The 21,434-nt window shown below is 38.7% G+C and overlaps 1 non-coding gene and 2 pseudogenes across 1 annotated transcript; 1 reads left to right on the forward strand and 2 right to left on the reverse strand.

The window, feature by feature from the left end:
• Nucleotides 1-813: 813 nt before the first annotated feature.
• On the reverse strand, nt 814-878 carry LOC118622534 (annotated as a pseudogene).
• A 140-nt stretch (nt 879-1,018) lies between these two features.
• LOC118622539 lies at nt 1,019-1,098 on the reverse strand. Its single transcript, XR_004958082.1, has one exon. It is a non-coding gene; the product is annotated as a small nucleolar RNA U2-19 (small nucleolar RNA).
• A 10,036-nt stretch (nt 1,099-11,134) lies between these two features.
• Nucleotides 11,135-21,434, forward strand: part of LOC118615465 — an 81,896-nt pseudogene continuing 71,596 nt past the window's right edge.

Here is a 21,434-nt window from a genome sequence, read left to right on the forward strand (position 1 = left end):
GACTAATATCAGATTCATGTAAAGTTCATGGAACCTCTTGAAACTTTTTTATTGGCATACCTGGCATTTTTTACAGACTTCCTGATATTGCATGTGAAAAACATGAAGACTCTGAATGATGTTAACTTCTTACTGCTATGAAAAGATTGGGTTTTCTTCTGGCAGAGGGAGAGATTGCATGCAGATTACCTTGATGGAGTTGAGAATGAATTTAGGCTCCCCTGGGGCTGGTCTGTTTCTTCTTTGTGCTTACTCCTGGGGATAACATTTACATCTAAGGCATAGCTCTCATGTGGTGTCCTTTGAAACTCTCGGGGTTTTCAACAAAGTCCTTCTACCTTTTGAGTTATATACTCTGACTACTCTCATCCTACCTCTATGAGACTGTCAAAAGCTCTGCTTATATTTTTAGCCTCCCAGGGCTGCTTTCTGCTTATTTTATTTATTTTTCAGGATTATTTTATTGCATTAGAGGTTTAGGATTTGGCAAATACTTTGAGGAGAAATTGAATGAAGAATTTGAGGCTCACATCCCTAATTGTCTTTTCTCTGGGATTGTGGCTTCATTTCGGCCATTCCCAAACTCCAGTCTTTGCCTCTACAGTACACTGAAACTCCCATAGGTACCTAGCCACCTATACTACATTTGACCTCTCCTTACAGCTCAAGAAATGTACAGATTCCCCGGAGAAAAAAGGGTCCACACCTCAATGTCCTTCCCTTCTTTGTTGGATCTTGGTCACTCAAATCTTGAAGTTTGTTGTTTTATTTTTTTCATTCATTAATTAACTAATTCATTTATTTTTTCAATTCTGAGATCAAATGTAGAAACCTTCATAATTACAAAGGTCAGAAATTAAACCTTTTCATCATTGCTCAGAACTAATCAGCCTTTCATACACATTCCCCACCGCCTCATTCACCCATCTGCAAGACCTCAGTTATCCACTGTCACTTTTATAAACACACACACACACACACACACACACACAGAGTATTGTTTTAAAATACTTTTGCTTCTCAGAACTATAGAGATCATGCATCAGGTAGACAGGAAGGTCTTCTGATGCTCAGATTTGGCTATTTTCATCAGAAGTTTGTTGTTTTTTTTTTTTTTTTTTTTTTTATCCTCACCCGAGGATATTTTTCCATTTTTTTGTACAGATAGAGTGGGAGGGAGAGAGAGGAAGAGAGAGAGAGAGAGAAACATCGACGTGAAGGGACACATCGAGTGGCTGCCACCCGCACAACCAACCAGGGCTGGGGACAAACTGCAACCGAAGTACGTGCCCTTAGCAGGAACCGAACCCGGGTCTCTCCGGACCGCAGGCCGACGCTCTAACCGCTGAGCCAAACTGGCCAGGGCAGAAGTTTGTTGTTTTAAATCCACAATTTAAATTTGTATTCGCTGAGAGTGTTCGTCTGATACAATCTTCTCTAATAACAGCAGAGAACCAGTGATTTTAAAATCTGGAGTACAGTCTGGGTCTCTGTACTTGTACCAACAGAGGGTAGTCTGTAAAACAGCTCAGCCTCTATATAAAGACAATTCTCTTTAATACCTCTTCCACTGTAGCCTTTGAGGACAATGCTTAAAGCGATATTTTTAGTACATAGAATAAGGAATCGCTAGTTTGTTTAATCAAGAAAATTTATCCACCGAAGAGGCAGAAAATCCTCTATATTCTCCCTAGTAGGATTTATAATTGCTGGAGACCAACGAGGTGCATTTCCCATCATCCTTCATTCTCTGTGGTAGTTTAATTTTATTTATCTTGTTCTCTTGGATTATTTTTAAATATGTCTTGAGAAGGTGACTTATAATTTAGTTTAACCTCATGAATCCACAGGAGTCATATCCATCCTTGATGGGAAAGATAAAAGATTACCCAGAGATCTTATATTTTGACATGAATGCCAAGGGATAGGGCTTTGTGGATATATTCTCTCGTGCACAGGAAGACATATGTGTGAATGTCGTGGAGGCAGTGTACACTGCAGGAGAGATTGGTTATTGTCTATATAATAAGTGGCCTTAGTTTGTTCTTTAGTAATCAATCTTCACTTTGGTGTAAGAAGCCCAAGAACCTCTAAAAATTTACGTTTCCCAAGCTTCCTTGCAGACAGATAGCATTGACTCAGTTCTACTAAATGGCACACACGTAGACATCATTGAGTAGAGCTTCTAAGAAAGGACCTTAAAATAGGGGGGAAACCAGCTGGTACAGGTCCTGTTTTGTTCTTTTGCCCTTTCTCTTTATTCTTGCTTCAGATACTAATGTGAGAACTGGAGCTGTAGCATCTTCCTCACTATTCTTACATTATGAAGGTAAAGCCACGATGACCTTACTCCTGGGCCCTGACAGCCTTAACCAGTTGATATAAATGCCAGAAACTGCCTAGCTTCTTGTAACATGGGAAAATAAGGCTTTAGGTTGTTTAAAGCTCTATACAATGATCTCTTTCCCTTATAGGTAAAGCCCACAGTTTAAAATCTGCACTGTAGCCTGGCTGGTGTGGCTCAGTGGATTGAGCATCCTCTCATGAACTGAGAGGTCTCGGTTCAATTCTTGGTCAGGGCACATGCCCTGGGTTATGGGCTCAATCCCCAGTGGGAGGTGTGCAGAAGGTAACCCATCAATGTTTCTCTCTCACATCGATGTTTCTCTCTTTCTCTCCCTTCCCCTCTCTCTAAAAAAATCAGTAAAAACATATTTGAAAAAAAAATCTGCATTGAATAAGGAGAAAGCACTGCACAATATTCTCTTTTCCATAAAGCACTCTCAAATCTGCATTTTATAGAACTGAATGTTAACAAAATGTATCTATTTCTTTCACTTGTACTTCAGCTAGGAAGAAAAAGATTTGAAATAGACTGGCTATAATTTGTACTTTTGGCATTGGGCACATAGTCCAATATTTTTCTATGATATATCTCTCTAGCTGCTTAAATAATAGAGCACCTAGGATAAAAGTGGGCAATAAATTAAATACGAGATATTATTTAAAGTTATATATTTCTTTGTAAATTGTGTTCTAATTAGACGAATGTCTACTAGAACATCCATTCAAAGTTAAGCCGTTAATACCAAGATGTTGCACAGCTTTGTTCGCTGATGTTTGACTCTAAGATTATTTGCATGCCCACAAGAAAGAGTCCATTGAACAGATATTAAGATTTGTTCAGCCTTATATATAAATCTGCAGGTATTTGTGTTTAAGTCTCTGATGAGTATTGTGTTTATTATTTTCCTTCTGGGTTTAATTTTGTGCACTCATCAAATAATTATTCTATCTAATGTCTTGTATCCCCTAGATTCTTGGGGATATGAGGGGGCAGGGGAAATACAAAGGAGAGGAAGAGGTCCTGGAATGGGTAGAAGAAAAAAAAATGAAGAAGAGGAAAGAGAGGGAGAAAAGAGGAGTGGTATTCTTTTTCAATATTTGCTTTTTACTGGGTACAAGGGTGATGCCATTGTATGTATAATGTCATTTAAAGTTCTCAATGACCCTATGCAATAGGTACTACTATGATAACCATTTTAAAACAAGAAAATCAAGATTTTGTAATTTATGAGATTTACCCAAATTCAGACAATAGTAACAGAAAAAGGGCCCAATCCACAGTACCTGCCTCAGAACCGAAATACCCTAGTAATACATAAACTGCATTTTCTCAGACCTTTCCTTTTTACCTACGGCCCAGAGGCAGCAGAGGGTGTTACTGTGAGAGACACAAGGCAATGATTTTCTTCTCCCGCAGCGCTTCCGTTCAATCTGCTGCTAACTCTCTAGTATTTAATGCACTATTTCCTGGGACCCTCCTATCACTGCCTGAAGTTTTACTGAAATGTTTTTCCCCCTAAAGGAATATAAAAATTAAGAACAAAACATTTTTTAAAAATTTGAAATGAGTGTAGAAGCCTTTAGATCCATTTCCTCATGACTGAAGGATATATTTAACTAGTTTATGAAGCACTTTTATTTCTTAAATAGATGTATCAGATCACAAATTTGGCATACATACACTACAGTCCTTTAGGGAATTTGATGCTCTTTCAAAGTGTCTACTCCATAATTAAAGGGATTCTTCACTTTGCTGAAAAAGATAACTCACTTTTTATCTCTCTGTCATGTGTCACACACTTATAGCTATTTGCTTGATATTCTGCCCAATTCTACCACGCACAGCTTCCACTTGTGTTCCCAATATATGAGAATATATGTCTAAAGATCTAGAATAGCGTTTTAAGGCTCCAGGTAACCATGACCATTACTCTGTTACTCTAGCACCATTCATTGCTACTTTTCCTTCTCTGTTGGTAAATGATTATGTGCCTCCAGACGGTCTGAGATCCTGAGATCACTGCTAGGCTAACGATGGCTTCTGTAGTTGCACCTGCAAAATGACCCATGTGTATAAGAGCAGACACAAGAGAGTGAAAGTGAGAAGTCCCTATTTTTGGTTTCTGCTTGACAACCAAGCAGCTAAAAAGATGATCATTGGGTAAATGGTGATTTATAACTTTGACAGCTGTCACTGACAGATGAACTGGGAAAAACCTATTCTCTCCAATTTCAGTCCTTGGCATTAAGTAATTTCTTCAAAATATCTTTTTGATGAAGAATAATGTGATACATAAGAATGACATTAGAAGATCCATTACACATCTTACCTTTGCTTGACACAAACTATAGAGGACTTTTATATCACCAATATGCTGTCCAGAGCCATCTTTTACAGTAGATTTTTACACAAGGTCTCACACCTCACAATCAACAAGATGCATGTGTCTATCTGTCACCAATACATTGAGCTGAACAGCATCTGAACACATACACACGTGATTTGGATTATGCTATCAGGAAAGAGCTGTCATCCTCTTTTTCCACACTCAGAAGAATTGGTTATGAAACTCTAGCTGCACCTTCCACATGCAGCATAGATACTATTCTTTCCATAAAAATTCACTGCCTTGAGAGTCATGGTCATTTCACACATGGTCATTTCAAAGGCACCATGGCTGATCAAATTATTAACATGATCACCAATTAGAGTCAAAGTCAAAACTTCCCAGTGATATGAGGTAGTGTTTGACATAGTACATGATCTGTTGCTTATAGAAAGATACCTGCTCATGGTGATGTTTTCACAGAATGCCAAGCAAGGCCATGAATCTGTCAAGGCAGCTTACCTGACAGTATGATCTGAACATACTGGGATTTCCCTGGTGTTTTTAAAAGAGTGGAATGGTTTGAAGACCTATGATATGATTTCTTTATATACATTTTTCCAGACTGATTTAGTCACAACCCAAAAGAAACAAGACTTAACAATCGTGTCACCACGGGTAAACATTGTAGAATTGCTAACAAAATAAACAATGCAAGCCTCACTCTCTTTTACTAGAAATATTGTGGCCAGAACTAAGAATGTGAAGACCTGCTGTTCTAGACAAAATGTTGGGCCCCGATTCTTCATCCATTCTTTTGATTGCATCTTTGCTATGTGGCTTTGCACATCCTAATTCAAGGTATGCTTCTCTGCCTCTTGACTGTGAACTTGGCCATTTAATTTGTTTTGACAATGTGATGTTAGCAGATGCTACTTAAGCAGAAGATTGGAATTTGCTTGTGTGGTTAAACTTGCCCTGTTATGCTCTGGACACTATGAGAACAAATGACCTCAGGAAGTCCACTGGTTTCAGAAGAATGAAATATATACAGAACAGACTAAACCTAATACACAGCAGGCAACTAGCCTAATTAGGTCTTTCTGGTAACCTGCAGAGACACTCTCAGAAGACTTACAGACACATGAATAAAAATAAATAATTGTTATTTCAAGCCACTGAGTTGTGGAGTAATAGAGTATGCAGCTTTATTATGGCAATAGCTGACAATCACGGAGGTTGATACCAGGAATGAGGTGCCACTGCAACAATAACCTAAAATATGATTTTGATCAAGGCTATAGGCTATAAAAACACTAACATAAAAGGCCAGAAAATCAGTGAGGAAACTATTGAGGGACACTAGAAAAATTGTGACTTATGGTATGTAATATTGAAACACTGAAAGTATTGCCTAAAATTGGAAGATTATGTACCAGATAAACATATAGCTATTAATAGAAAATCATGAAATACGAAAAGAAATACCTAGTTTTCAAGCTGTAGTTAAAAGTAATAGAGACAGTTCAGAATTGCAGAGTGACTAAATAAAATAATTTTTCACCAAATTAAAGATATAGCCATTAAGATACAGCCTCGAAGAAAAGGCTTATGTCAGAGATTACCTGAAAAATTACCTGAGGGTAAAGATCCAATGAGGAGCATTGTCAGCAAGCCTTCTGTTAAAACTTCTAAAATAATTACTATGCCTTGTAGATCATGCTTCTAAAAATAACTAATATATCATTCAGCAGAAGAGATGTGATGTTATAATGAATAAAGTAGTATTTTTACTGAAATGTATACTTCCAAAATATTCATAATTAAATGTAGAGAGAGAGGCTTGTGCAGAAAATGATGGACATAGATTTTGGAAGAATGCATAGAAAACTCATAATATTATAAAATAAAGCTGTGTTAGCAAAAAGTACCACCACCTTAGGCTGGAAGGCGTTGAAAGTTCTTGAGTTGTTATATTGGCTCAAATTTTAGCATATAATTAACAGATTGCCTAAAGGGACATATTCTCCAATCCTCTCTTCATGATTGGTCAATGAAGATGATTTAAAAAACAAACAACCACAATAACACCAAAACTCTCAAAAGTTGGAGCTGAGAACAATGGTCTATGGACCTATCCCAGAACTTATGTCAAGAAATATTTTCTATCCCCAAGTAAAACAAGTGGGATTTTAGGAGACTTCCGGTCAAGATGGCGGCGTAGGTAAACACGGTATCGCGTCCTCCCACAACCACATCAAAGTTACAACTAAACTACAGAACAACCATCATTCAAAACCGCCTGAAATCAAGCTGAATGGAAGTCCTACAACTATGGAATTTAAAAAAGCAGCTACATCCAGACTGGTAGGAGAGGCAGCGGCGTGAGGGGTGTGGTGGCGGCGCGGTGGCGAGACGGGCTGGTCCCACACCCAAGTGTGGCGGATAAAAATCAGGAGTCTCCCGCGACTGGGAAGGTCCTTCCTGAGGACTGAGGGGTCCCCGTCCCACACCAGGTACCCCGCTCAGGGTTCCAGTGCCAGGAAGAGAAGTCCCCATAACTTCGGGATGGAAAAACCAGTGGAAACTGAGGCTCAGGGAGGCTGAAGCGGCTGGAGCCCCAGGCAGCTCCCTAAAGGGCCCGCACACAGACTTATCGGACTCTCTCCCTCTAAGCTTGGAGGGGAGGCAGCTCGTGGGGCACCAGAGACATACAGGGAAGAACTGAGCTGTTTGGCACTGGAGCAAGGGCTGGAGAGGGGGCTTCCTCGGGGACAAACGTGCTGTAAGAGGCCTTTGTTCCTTTGGTGAGCCCTTCCCGGGGGCGGCAGACAGAAGCCATATCTGGGACTCCAGCAACCTGGCTCACACTGGTAGCCCCGCCCTGCTGACTCCCTGAGGCCCCGCCCCACACCGCCCCACACAACTTTCAAGCCCACCCAAGCTGTTGCCACTTGCTTAACCATAGGATTGGCCGGTCTTGGATCCTGCTTCAGGTTTTCCCTAAATTCTTTCAAACGAGCAACATCGGGTCTCAGCGAGCCCCATACCTCTCATTAAGTAATACACAGAAACAAACACAGAGAGGCAACCAAAATGAGCATACAAAGAAACAGGTCCCAAATGAAAGAACAGAACAAAACTCCAATAAAAGAACTAAGCGAAAGGGAGATAAGCAACCTAACAGATACTGAGTTCAAAATACTGCTTATAAGGATGCTCAGTGAACTTAGTGAGAACCTCAGTGAACTTAAGGAGGGCCTCAAGAGCATAAAAAAGGACCAGTAGAAATCATGGATACACAGTTAGAATTAAAGGAGGCATTAACTGAAATAAAGAATAATTTACACAGTCTCAATAATAGAGTATGTAAATCCAAGGAGTAAACCATCGATTTGGAATATAAGGAAGCAAAAAATCCCCAATCAGAACAACAAAAAGAAAAAAAAAAATCCAAAAAAAATGAGGATAGTGTAAGGAGCCTCTGGGACACTTCAAGCGTGCCAACATTCGCATTGTGGGGATGCTGGAAGGAGAAGAGAGAGAACAAGAAATCGAAAACCTGTTTGAAACAATAATGGCAGAAAACTTTCCTAACTTGGTGAAGGAAACAGACATACAAGTCCAGGAAGCACAGAGAGTCCCAAACAAGATGAACCCCAAGAGGCCCACACCAAGACACATAATCATCAAAATGCAAAAGGTTCAAGACAAAGAGAGAATCTTAAAAGCAGCAAGAGAAAGGCAGCTAGTTACCTACAAGGGAGTTCCCATTAGGCTGTCAGCTGATTTCTCAAAAGAAACTTTGCAGGCCAGAAGGGAGTGGCAAGAAATATTCAGAGTGATGAAAACCAAGAACCTACAACCAAAATTACTCTATCCCACAAAGCTGTCATTTAGAATCGATGGACATGTAAAAACTTTCCCAGACAAGAAAAAGTTAAAGGAGTTCATCACTACCAAACCATTATTATATGAAATGATGAAGGGTCTTTTTGAAGAAAAAGATAAAATGTATGAACAAACAAAATGGCAATGAATACATATCTACCAACAATGGAATCTACAAACAAAATGAACAGGAAGAACAGAAACATTCTCATAGATACAGAGAACATTGTGTTGGTTGCCAGTTGGGAAGGGGGTTGGGGGAATGGGTGAAAAAGGTGAAGGGATTAAGAAGCACAAATTCATTGCTAGACTGACAAACCTCAAAGGGAAGGGGGTTGGGGGGGGTGGGAAGAAATAAACCAAAGAACTTATATGCATAACCAATGGACACAGACAATAGTGTGGGAAAAGGTGGGAGGGGGGCGGGAGTGGGGAGGAGGGGGTCAATGGGGGGAAAATGTGGAACATCTGTAATACATTTTACATCCAATAATAAAGATTTGAAAAAAAAAAAAAAAACAAGTGGGATTTTAGAATTGCCATGGAGAAGCGAGTCCTAATATCTCCCTTTCTTCCCTTTTTAAGTGGGAGTATTTGTTGAAGTTATCCTGTCTCTCTCTATATGACCATTATATAATAGACAATTTGACTTTTTAGTTCATAGGTCTTCAGATCAAGACATACTGCTTTTAGACCTCATGCAAGTCATGAGATCCTGGACTTTGTGTCTTATTACATAATTGGGTGAAATGTTTGCAATTCCTATGATAACAAAGGGAGAAAGAAATGGATGCTTGCAGGAAGACATGATCTTAACTCCTAAATACGTAGCTGGACAAGAAATCATAACCTACTGGTTAAGAGTATATTGAGTAGCTAAACCAGATTTTAAATATTATCTAACTCTTGGTCATACTTTATATTTTATTTTATATTTTTAAAAAAATTTTCTTTATTTTTAGAGAGAGAGGAAGGAGAGGGAGAGAGATAGTAACATTGATGAGAAAGAACATTGATTGGCTGCCTCCTGCATGCCCCCACACTGAGGATCGGGCCCACAACCTGGGCATGTGCCCTGACCGGGAATTGAACCGGTGACCTCTTGGTCAACCACTGAGCCATACTAGCTGGGCTGTACTTTATATTTTAAATGATAATAATAATATGTACCTAACATTGTTGTAATTAGTATAGTGTATTATATACAGATCTCTAACACAGATTTGGCACAATGTAATGACTAAATATATTGTGGTCCATGTTATTTTCAACTGACTTCCAGTTTTAATTTATTTATACCTATTTTTGGCATATTAAAAAAACAACAATTTAATTGATGCAATAAATAGCCATGATGACACACAAAGATTTTGAAAGCTGATGAAATATTCCAACTATAATTTTGTTCTTACTTATAATTCCACCATTAACAGAAATTTAGGCTATTAGAATATCCTATTTTTAATGACATAATGATCTACTTGTACAGCTATGCTAGTGATATCTACTAATTTCAACTATAAATTCTGGTTATTAAACTTTGGTATTACTAGTTGTAAGAAGAACATAATATAAATTGCTAAGAAAAGAGCATATTAATTGCTATAGTATATTTAATACAAGGTTTTAGGCAAGCTTTCCTCTTTAAAATGTTTCTTGAAAATATCCATTTGTTAAGAATTTCCATTTGCTAAGCAGATACAGTAGTTAATTTTGCAATATTAATTTTAGTTTTCTATTTTTAATTTTTGGAAATAATTGTTCAACCATTCTTTTGTACAACAAAATGCTGTAACAGCACTTGTAATGTCCTATTAATCACTCTATTGTAATTATTACGACACTCCCATTTAGCCAACATTGGACTTTCTTCAAAACTATATCACAAGTTTTAAAAGGGACCTGATCATTCCTTTTCATATATATATATATATATATATATATATATATATATATAATTTTAGACAGAGAGGAAGGGAGAGAGAGAAAAACATCAATGTAATTGGTTGCCTCTCATACTTATCCTGATCCCACCTTGACTAGGGCTCAAACCCACAACCCAGGCATGTGCCCTTATCATAAATCAAACCCACAACCTTCTGGGGCACAGGAAAATGCTGCAACAACTTGAGCCACACCAGCTAGGGCCTGATCCTTCCTTTTACCACACAAACAGCCACAAACACACTCAAGGTTAGGGGGTGAAGTGCAAGTCTGTATCATCAACCCTGATTATACATAATAAGCTATTATTAACTTTTACAAATAAATACATATTTTTGGTTACTTCTGCTACTAAAATAAGAAAAAATGAATTTTAGTAGATAAGTATTACTGAGCAATTATGAAAACGCACAAAACTTGCACTGGACTGTCTCTTCTTAATATTCATGTTCAGAGGTTTAAAGTGGTTTTGGAATCCCTATTGCCAAGTATTCCTATCTATGCCATGGCAGAAGAGAGCCTTGAATTAATTTCTATCTATTAAGAACAAATGGGAGCTTTTTTTTGCAACATATTTCCTGCCAGAGCATAGGTATTGTGAAAACCACCACTAAATCAAACGCAGAATGAGAAAGGAAAAGACTCATCTCAACATAGACGTCATTGGACATGTAGATTCTGACAAGTCTATCACCACTGGCCATCTGATCTACAAATGTGGTGAGATCGAAGAAAGAAGCATTGAAAAATTTGAGAAGGAGGCTGCTGAGATAGCCAAGGGCTCAAGTATGCCTGGGTCTTGGATAAATTGGAAGCTGAATGTGAGTGTGTATCACCACTGGTAGCTCCTTATGGAAATTCAAGACCAGCAAGTATTATGTGACCAAGATTGATGCCCCAGGACACAGACACTTAATCAAAAACATGATTACAGGCATGTCTCAAGATGACTGTGCTGTCCTTATTGCTGCTGCTAGTGTTGGTGAATTTGAAGCAGATGTTTCCAGGAATGGGCAGACCCCTGAGCATGCCCTCTGGCTTCCACACTGGGTGTAAAACCACTGATTGTTGGTGTTAACAAAATGGATTCCACTGAGCTGCCTTATAGCCAGGAGAGATATAAGGAAATCATTAAGAAAATTGACTACAACCCTGACACAGTAGCATTTGTGCCAATTTCTGATTGGAATGGTGACAGCATACTGGAGTCAAGTGCTCATGTGCCTGTCCAAAGGATGGAAAGTCATCCATAAAGATGGCAGGGCCCGTGCGTGCAACCATGTCACCTGAAGTTCCAGATTGCATCCTACCACCAACTCATCAACTGACAAGCCCCTGTGTCTGCCCCTCCAGGATGTCTACAAAATTAATGTTTTTATTACTATGCCTGTGAACCTAGTGGAGACTGGTGTCCTCAAACCCAGCATAGTGGTCACCTTTGTTGCAGTCAATGTTACAACTGAAGAAAAGTCTACTGAAATGCACCATAAAGCTTTCAGAGAAACTCTATGTGGCCTCCATTGTCAAGAATGTGTCTGTCAAAGATGTGAGTGGTGACAGCAAAAATGACCCACCAATGAAAGAAGCTGGCTTCATGGCTCAGGTGATTATCCTAAACCATCTGACTATTCTTGTCCGGGCCATTTAGCTGTTTGTGACATACGACAGACAGTTGTTGTGGGTGTCATCATAGCAGTGGACAAGAAGGAAGCTGGAGCTGGCAAAGTCACCAAGTCTGTATAAAAAGCTCAGCAGGGTAAATGAATATTATCCCCAAATCCAGCCACCCCAGTCTCAATCAGCGGTAGAAGAATGGTCTCAGAATTCTTTGTCTCAATCGACCATTGACAATTACTAGTAAGACTGGTTAATGATTACAGTACATCATAAAACCTTCAGAAGAAAAGGAGAATGTTTTATGGATCAATTTTTGTGTGTGTGTGTGTGTGGGGGGGCAGTTTGTAAGTTATTTGTTTTTTTAAATCAGTACTTTTTAGTGGAAACAACTTGATAAAAAAATCTGTCCCAGAATTTTTAGACCCATTAAAACAAAGCGTAATGAGAAAAAAAGAAGAATGGATAGACAAGTGGGCTTGCTCCAAATGCTCTTTTGTGGCTTCATGCATAAAAGAACTTCATCAATGGTAAAGGCTAGTACATTATTCCATAAATGTGTTTATCTGGATGTGCAGGGTACAGGGATACACAAGGTCTTGTCCCTTGGGGAGATGATCATGTTTTATTTTGACTGTTTTACTCAGAAGATCTCTTCTGTAATCCTTTCTTTTAGAATAACTGTAGCCCTTGGCCCAACTTCCATTTTTTTAACCTCGGATATCTATGAAAATTATCTTCCATCTTGAGCTCCTCCAATGTAATGCTGAGAAATAGAGTATCCCCTGAGACTTCTGCCATATAAATAATAGTAGTTTGTTGCCTAATTTTAACACGAATTATGTCCTATATATAAATGACAGGACAAGTCACAGACAGTTCTTTAATATATTTGTATTTTTAAATATATATAAATATATTCCATGCCGTTTATAGTATATTTACACTTTTGACATTTTTTTCCTTCTTGCTCATGTAAAGCAACTAGTATTTTTTGGTCTTTATTTATTGAAAGGAATACTGTTAATATTTTAATATGTTATTACAGTTAACTGTCAGTTATTTTTTTCCTTCCTTTTTCCTTAGGCCCATTACTGCTCAATGAAATTACCATTAGTGCAACTATAGCATATGGAACATATAAATCATTTTACTCTCCTCTTTAAACTTGCTTATGACAAAGATTTATGCAGAGGAGGAAAAATGAGATGAAAAATCCTTAGCTCAACAACTGTTAGCTCTTAAGCAATTAGTACCAGTAAATTCTATAATGCATGGAGTCTTATGTTAGTGGAAAAAATGAGTTATTTTAGAGGTCTAACTCATATAATTTCTTGGTTTCAATACTGTGTTTATTTAAGGAAACCAGTTGGTCCATTTGACCCCTAGAGACAACCAAGTGAAGCCAGCATGAGGTTTTGATAACATATGGGTTAATTAATAAGGTCTAACTGGTCAGGGAAAGTGTTGGATTTAAAGACATTTAATAAGATTAGACTTTCAAACATTATTTGGTGCATTAATTCAAATATGCAAATTGGCAAAGCTCAGAGGCCCAGCCATGAAAAAAATTGAGAGCAGATAGGGATAAAATTAAATTTTAGGAAGGTATTAAAATAAAAATATACTCACAACCTGAAATTGAGAACTGAAATTAGAGTTCTTCACCTGTGAAAACTTACTGCTGAGTATATGAGACCACTAAGGTAGGTAGATAGTAACTTTGCAAGCATTTATTTAAATTTAGAATTTTTTTTCAGGCATTAAACTTGAATTTTCTGTATAGTTCGCTAAGGTAATTGTAGCCAATATTAGAGCATCTTTATTCTTTTTTTTTAATTTTTTTTATTTTTTTTTCATCTTTATTCTTAAAGAATTAGAAATAGTACAGCTTTTTAAAGAAAATAAATTATAATCTTAAGCATTTTGCTCTGTAACTGGTTTGGTATTTCAGACTCATCATGTTTATTTCTGCTGCCTGCAATAGTCCACTGATAATTCAGCTTCAGGCCAGTGTGGGAACCATGGGGGGAAAAAAGCAAACTTTTGCTCTGAGAACTCAATTTTATTAAAATTAATTTTGAAAACAAAAATTAAAAATCATTAGAGGCATTTCCTGTCAGGCACTTCTAAGATGTAATATTTGGTGCACTTACAAGATAGCATTTTTTGTACTGTAGTTAGTAAATTAAAACTAAAATGAAATTAAAACAGCTTGTTTCCACCATGTTGTATATGAAAGTTATTATAATTCAATATCAGATATGAATCAGTTAATTCTACCTCAGCCAAAGCACTGATATTTCAGAAAACAGCAGATGTTACCCTTTCTAGTACCCCATTAATATACCTAGTCAGTTTTTCCACTATTGTCCCCAGGGAAGACAATGGAGGCATATTTTCCGTCCTGTTCCTTAAGCAAAGCTACTTGCTCCCTGAAGCAAAAGATTTAATTATCCTTATTGCTTTATATTTGCTTGAATAGCTACAGAGGTTATTAATGGGCATAACATTTTCTGATCTTTTTCATGAAATTCAGCTATGATATTTATGCTGATTTAATTACCTCTAGCACATTAATTAATCTAGCAGTAAGAACTAAGGACTTAGGGTTTATTTGAACTTAATTTATTTCCATTGATTATTATGATAAGTGACAGGTTGGCTAATGGGAGAGTTTAGACATAGAATTCACATTTGTATATATGTTTCTAGGAAGAAGAAAGTATTAACTGGCTGTCTATAGGAGTATCAATCAAGACAGGATTCTGGAGTCATAGTGATCATCCACTAAATGGCTGTGTGACCTAAGGCAAATAATTTAACTTCTCTGTGTCTCAGTGCCACCATTTTGTAAAGAGAAAATAATGATAACCCCTACATTGTAGGGTTCTTTTAAGTGTTAAATAGCTTAATGTATGTGAAACACTGAGAGTAATATTTGGCAGATCATATGCTCTACATAGGTGTCAGTTATTACTATTAGTGTCATGAAAGTAAGGAGAACAGAAAGACTTTGAAAAACATAGTGTATTGGTGTAGTTTGACTGCTAGTTAGAAATATAATGACTAGTTAAAATATACAGTGCTATTATGATGGGTCTATAGTCATGGGTATATCAGGATTATTGGAGTTAACAGTTTGGGGTAGCAACATACTATATAGTTAGTGTTTGAAGCCAAGAAATGAAGGGGGAATTTGAGAAAAAGCACCAAAAAATTAAGAGAGTTAGGACAAATATTGTGCATTAAAAGAATGTTGTCAAGAAAAGAGCAAGGGGTGTGGAGGATACTGGGTAGAGAAGAGGAGATGGGAGGAGGAGCAATAAAGACCACTATACAGAAGACATGGGGAAAATGATACACAGTGTTAAATTACATGAAAGAATGACAGCAAAAAGAAGCCAGTGGCTTTGAACATAACATTTATTGGTATCTCTTGAGTGTAGTTTTAGAAGAATTTGGGGAAAAGAAAGACACAGATTCTAATAAATTAGAGACTAAATGTGACCTGAAGTAGAGGAAACGTTTTAGAATAACGTCAAAAATTTAGGTGATCAGGCTGACCTCAAATCTTGATTAAAAAAAATATAGAAGGGGAGCAATAACCACAAGCCAGCCATACCAGGGAACTTCACCATCTGATTGTCTTCAAAACCTCAAGCTCTGTATTTAGTTTGAAGTGGCTGGTGACAGTGGCCTCAATAGTCTGGGAGAAGCAACAGCAGAGCCTGCCTAGTGAAACCCATTTCTACATAGATCTCAAGTAACTCACATACTCACCACTCCAGAAAAAGTCTGCCTTTGCACAGGAAACCAGAAAACTCATAACAATGTATCATAAATTAGATTAAGTAGAAGCAAGGCAAAGAAGGCTCAGAAACATAATAATGTGAGACACTGGATTTATCACAGTGTTTAAAAGAAGTACTTTTTTTTTATATATATACAGGTTTATTTACTTATTTTTTTATCTTTATTGTTGAGTGTATTACAGATGTTCCTCATTTTTCTCCCACTGACCTCGTCCTCCCCACTCCCGCCCCCCTCTTGCCTTTTCCCACACTGTTGTCTGTGTCCATTGGTTATGCATATATGCATATAGGTTCTTTGGTTTATTTCTTCCCACCCTCCAAAAACCCCCCTTCCCCTTGAGGTTTGTCAGTCTAGCAACCAATTTGTTCTTCTTAATCCCTTCACCTTTTTCACCCATTCCCCCAACACCCCATTCCATTTGGCAACAAACAAAATGTTCTCTGTATCTATGAGAATGTTACTGTTTCTGCCTGTTCATTTTGTTTGTGGATTCCATTGTCAATAGATATGTATTCATTGCCATTTTGTTTGTTCATATATTTTATCTTTTTCTTCAAAAAGACCTTTCATCATTTCATATAATAACAGTTTATAGTGATGAACTCCTTTAACTTTTTCTTGTCTGGGAAACTCTTTATATGGCCATCGATTCAAAATGACAGCTTTGCAGGATAGAGTAATCTTGGTTATAGGTTCTTGCTTTTCATCATTCTGAATATTTCTTGCCACTTCCTTCTGGCCTGCAAAGTTTCTTTTGAGAATTCAGCGGACAGTCTTATGGAAACTCCCTTGTAGGTAACTAACTGCTTTTCTCTGGCTGCTTTTAAGATTCTTTCTTTGTCTTGAACCTTTTTCATTTTGATGATGATGTGTCTTGGTGTGGGCTTCTTGGGGTTCATCTTGTTTGGGACTCTCTGTGCTTCCTGGACTTGTATGTCTGTTTCCTTCACCAAGTTAGGGAATTTTTCTGCCATTATTGTTTCAAATACGTTTTTGATTTCTTGTTCTCCCTTTTCTCCTTCTGGCACCCCCAAGATGTGAATGTTGGCATGCTTGAAGTTGTGCCAGAGGCTCCTTACACTATCCTCACTTTTTGGATCCTTTTTTCTTGTTGCTATTCTAATTGGGTATTTTTTGCTTCCTTATATTCCAAATCAATGGTTTGCTTCTTGGCTTTACCTACTCTACTATTGAATCTGTGTAAAGTATTCTTTATTTCAGTTAGTGCCTCCTTCATTTCTGACTGTGCATCCTTCATTTCTGAATGGTCCTTTTTTATGCTCTTGAGGCCCTCACTAAGTTTGCTGAGGTTGTCACTAAGTTCATTGAGCATATTTATAAGCAGTATTTTGAACTAGTATCTGTTAGGTTGCTTATCTCCATTTTGCTTAGTTCTTTTCTTGCAGTTTTGTTCTGTTCTTTCATTTGGGACCTGTTTCTTTGTCTCCTCATTTTGGCGTCCTTGCTGTGTTTGTTTCTATGCATTACTTAATGAGAGGTGTGGGCCTAGCTGAGACCAGATGCTGCTCATTTGAAAGAATTTAGGAAAACCTGATGCAGGATCCAAGACAGGCCAATCCTATGGTTAAGCAACTGGCAATAGTTTGGGTGGGCCTGAAAGTTGGGTAGGGCAGGGCCTCAGGGAATCACCAGGGTGGGGCAACCAGTATGAGCCAAGTTGTTGGAGTCTTAGATACGGCGGCTGTCTGCTGCTCCAAGGAAGGGCTCACCAAAGGAACAAAGGCCTCTGTCAGCACATTTGTCCTGGAGAAAGCCCCCTCTCCAGCCCTCGCTCCAATGCCAAACAGCTCAGTTCTTCCCTGTATGTCTCTGGCACCCCTCGAGCTGCCTCCCCTCCAAGCTTAGAGGGAGTGAGTCCGATAAGTCCATGTGCGGGCCCTTTAAGAGGAGCTGCCTGGGGCTCCAGTTGCCTCATTCTCAGTTCCCACTGGTTTTCCCAGTCAGAAGTTATGGGGACTTCTCTTCCTGGCACTGAAACCCTGAGCGGGGTGCCTGGTGTGGGATGGGGACCCCCTCAGTCCTCAGGGAGGACCTTCCCAGCCAAGGTATCCTCCTGATTTTTATCCGCCACACGTGGGTGTGGGACCAGACTGTCTGCCTCCGCCCCTCCTACCAGTCTGGATGTGGCTGCTGCTTTAATTCCGTAGTTGTAGGACTTCCATTCAGCTTGATTTCAGGCGGTTTTGAATAATGGTTGTTCTGTAGTTTAGTTGTAACTTTGATGTGGTTGTGGGAGGACGCAATACCGCATTTACCTATGCCACCGTCTTGACTGGAAGTTCCAAAAGAAGTACTTCTTAAGGGAATGGCAGGAGAAATTAAAAATAGAACAAGCAGAAACAGATTATTAAATGACAAAGCATATGTGAAACAGAAGAAAATAAAAATTTCAGAAATGATAAAATAATTTAAAAAAAAACCTTAAATTATTATATTGTGCATATTTGTCCTTTTAAAACATGAAGTTATAACTTTTTGACAAATGTATTTTATACTTTAGGCCCTGATCAGGTGGCTCAGTCAGTTGAAGCATTGTTCCCATACACCTAGGTTGGGGGTTCGGTCCCTGGTCAGGGCACATAATAGAGTCAACCAATGAATGTATAAATAAGTGGAACAGCAAATTGATGTTTCTTTATCTCTCTCTCTTTCAAAAGCAATCAATCAATAATGATAATAAAATAAAGTTATATTCTGTGCATATATGACATCTCAATCAGGACTTTTCTTTGAAAAAAAATTAAAGGCTCAGTTGGTTGGAGTGTTATCCTGTACAACAAAAAGTTTGCCTGTTCAATTTCTAGTCAGGACACATACCTAGTTGAGGGTTCACAGAAGGCAACCAACAAAGTTTCTCTCTCACATCAATGTTTCTCTCTCTCTCCCTTTCTTTTTCTCTAAAATCAATTAACATACATAACAGTCTGAGGAATACAGTAGACCCAGAAACATGGAAGTAGGGCACAGACCGACATCCCTCAGAAGAGGGGGTGGGGGGGTGGGAAGAGATAAACCACAGAACTTATATGCATGTATGCATGACCAATGGACATGGACAACTAAGCCAGGGATGGGGCGGGGGTGGGGTGGGGAGGGGGGTGCCAATGGGGTAAAAACGGTAACTATCTGTAACAAAAAAAAAAATAAAAAATTAAAAAATAAATAAATAAACATATCCTCAGGGGAGGATTGAGAATGTATTTTGTATTTTAAAGTTTTGTATGCATATGACATGCATTAGTTTTCATGCTGCATAACAAATTATTACAAATAGCATTGCGAAATAACACACATTTAAGACTGATAGTTTTTGTGGGTCAGGAGTCTGTCCAGGGACTCTGCAAGGCTGCAATCAAGGTGTTGGCCAGGACTGGGTTCCCATTGGAAACTTGATAGAGAATGAATTTGCTTTCAAGTTGACCCCAGTTTTTGCAGAAATTATTTTCTTGCAATTGTGAGACTGAAGGCCCTGACTGTTGTCTAAAGATGGCCCTCAACTCCTTCCCACATGAGCCTCCAACATAGTCCCTCATTTTATCAAGCCAGTCAGGAGAGAAAGACACTAGAGTGAGTCTTCAAGCAAGATGAAATCTCTTATTTTAACATAATATAAGCATGGAAATGGCATTTCATCACCTTTGTCCTATTCCATTGGTTAGAAGCAAGTCACAAGCCCCACACTCAAGGGGAAGGAATTATACAAGAGCAAGGAATTAGGCAGGGTATTAGTACTAGGACACAGACATAATGCGGAGTCACCTAGAATCTGTGTATCATATGGTAAAAATTAAAGCCATGCAGAAATATATAACATGAAGTGCATAAAATAAACTGAAAAGTAATTTGTTCTTCTCAATCGTATCTACATATATGAATTTCTTTTGTGTCCTTCCACCCCCCATACCACCAACTACTCTGCTGTGTGTGTGTGTGTATTTAAAATATAGCTGTAAATATTTTTTTTCATTCTTTTCTTTATTGATTTTAGAGAGAGAGGAAGGGAGAGGGAGAGAGTGATAGAAACATTGATGAGAGAGAACATCAATTGGCCACCTCCTGCATGTCCTCCAGTGGAGATTTGGCCCACAACCTGGGCATATGCCCTGGCCGGAAATCGAACTGGCAACCTCTTGGTGCATGGGTCGATGCTCAACACTGAGCCACACAGGCCGGGCCTCTGCTGTCTTTTTATAAAGAAAAAAAAAAAAAAGAAGCCATTAGTAGATGTTATGGGCTTAAAGGTGTCCTCCCTTACCTACCACACCAAATTTATATGTTTAAGCTCTAATACCCAATGTAACTGTATTTGGAAATAGAGCCCATATGTGGAGATAAGGAGGAAATTAAGATGAAATAAAGTCATAAGCCGGAGCTCTAATTCAATAGGTCTGGTGTCCTTATGAGAAGAAGAAGGAATATATATGCACAGACAAAAGGTCACGGTTGCTCTGGCCTGTTTGGCTCAGTGGTTAGAGTGTTGGCTGTGGGTTTGATACCTGATCAAGGGCACGTACATTGGTTTCAGGTTTGATCCCTGGCTCTGGTCAGGGTTATGCAGGAGGCAACCAATCAACGTCTCTCTCTCCCTCCCTCCCTCCATTTTTCTCTCCCTTCCACTATATCTAAAAAAATCAATGGGAAAATATCCTCAGGTTAGGACTAACAACAACAACAAAAAGGGCCATGTGATGGTACCATGTAAAGCAACAGTCTGTAAGCCAAGAAAGGTCTCACCAGAAACCAGCACTAATGATACTGTTATACTAATCTGGTTATTAAATAACAGGAATGAGCAAGTAGATGGCCAGATAATATGGGCATACCATTTATACAGCTTTGCCCAGAAGCTGCAGCTAATACTCTTCAGGGCTACTCCTTGCAGATCGCTGGAGGAAGGGACTGGACAGCGGGTGCATGCCTGTTAAAGTATGGGCGACGTGGGAAGGTACTTGCCTGTCAGTCACATCTGGAAACAGGTAATTGGCCAGAATAGGTGTGGCCGCTGAAAAGGCACAAAATCTGAGATGTTTAGATTCCCCCAAAAAAGAAAGTTTCTCTCTCACTGCTGGCATCTGACTCCTGGCTTGCAGGGATCCCACACTCTACATTTGCCTATGTGGCTTACGGCCATGTGGATCCAAACAATGGACTAATGGGCTGAATCTAACCTGATGCTACATTGGACCCAGCTTCACCATGGAATGGAAACTCTGGACACTGTCTTTACTTCCAGCTCTGCTGAAACCCCAGCTGCATATCTCCGAGGACTGGCTTGCAAGGGTGGGGAATTTCTGGCCTGTGGACCATATGAGGCCCATGAAGTCAGTACCAGTTAACATCACATACCTCACCAAATTAGCCTGACCAAATATAGAAGGCTAATTTTTAAGTTGATAATTTTGTACAGCCCTCAAATGATGTTATAAATATCCAAATGACCTATGGCAGAAAAAAGGTTCTGACCCCTGGAACTTA

The sequence above is a fragment of the Molossus molossus genome, unplaced genomic scaffold (assembly GCF_014108415.1).
Source record: "Molossus molossus isolate mMolMol1 unplaced genomic scaffold, mMolMol1.p scaffold_m16_p_1, whole genome shotgun sequence".
Classification (NCBI taxonomy): domain Eukaryota; kingdom Metazoa; phylum Chordata; class Mammalia; order Chiroptera; family Molossidae; genus Molossus; species Molossus molossus.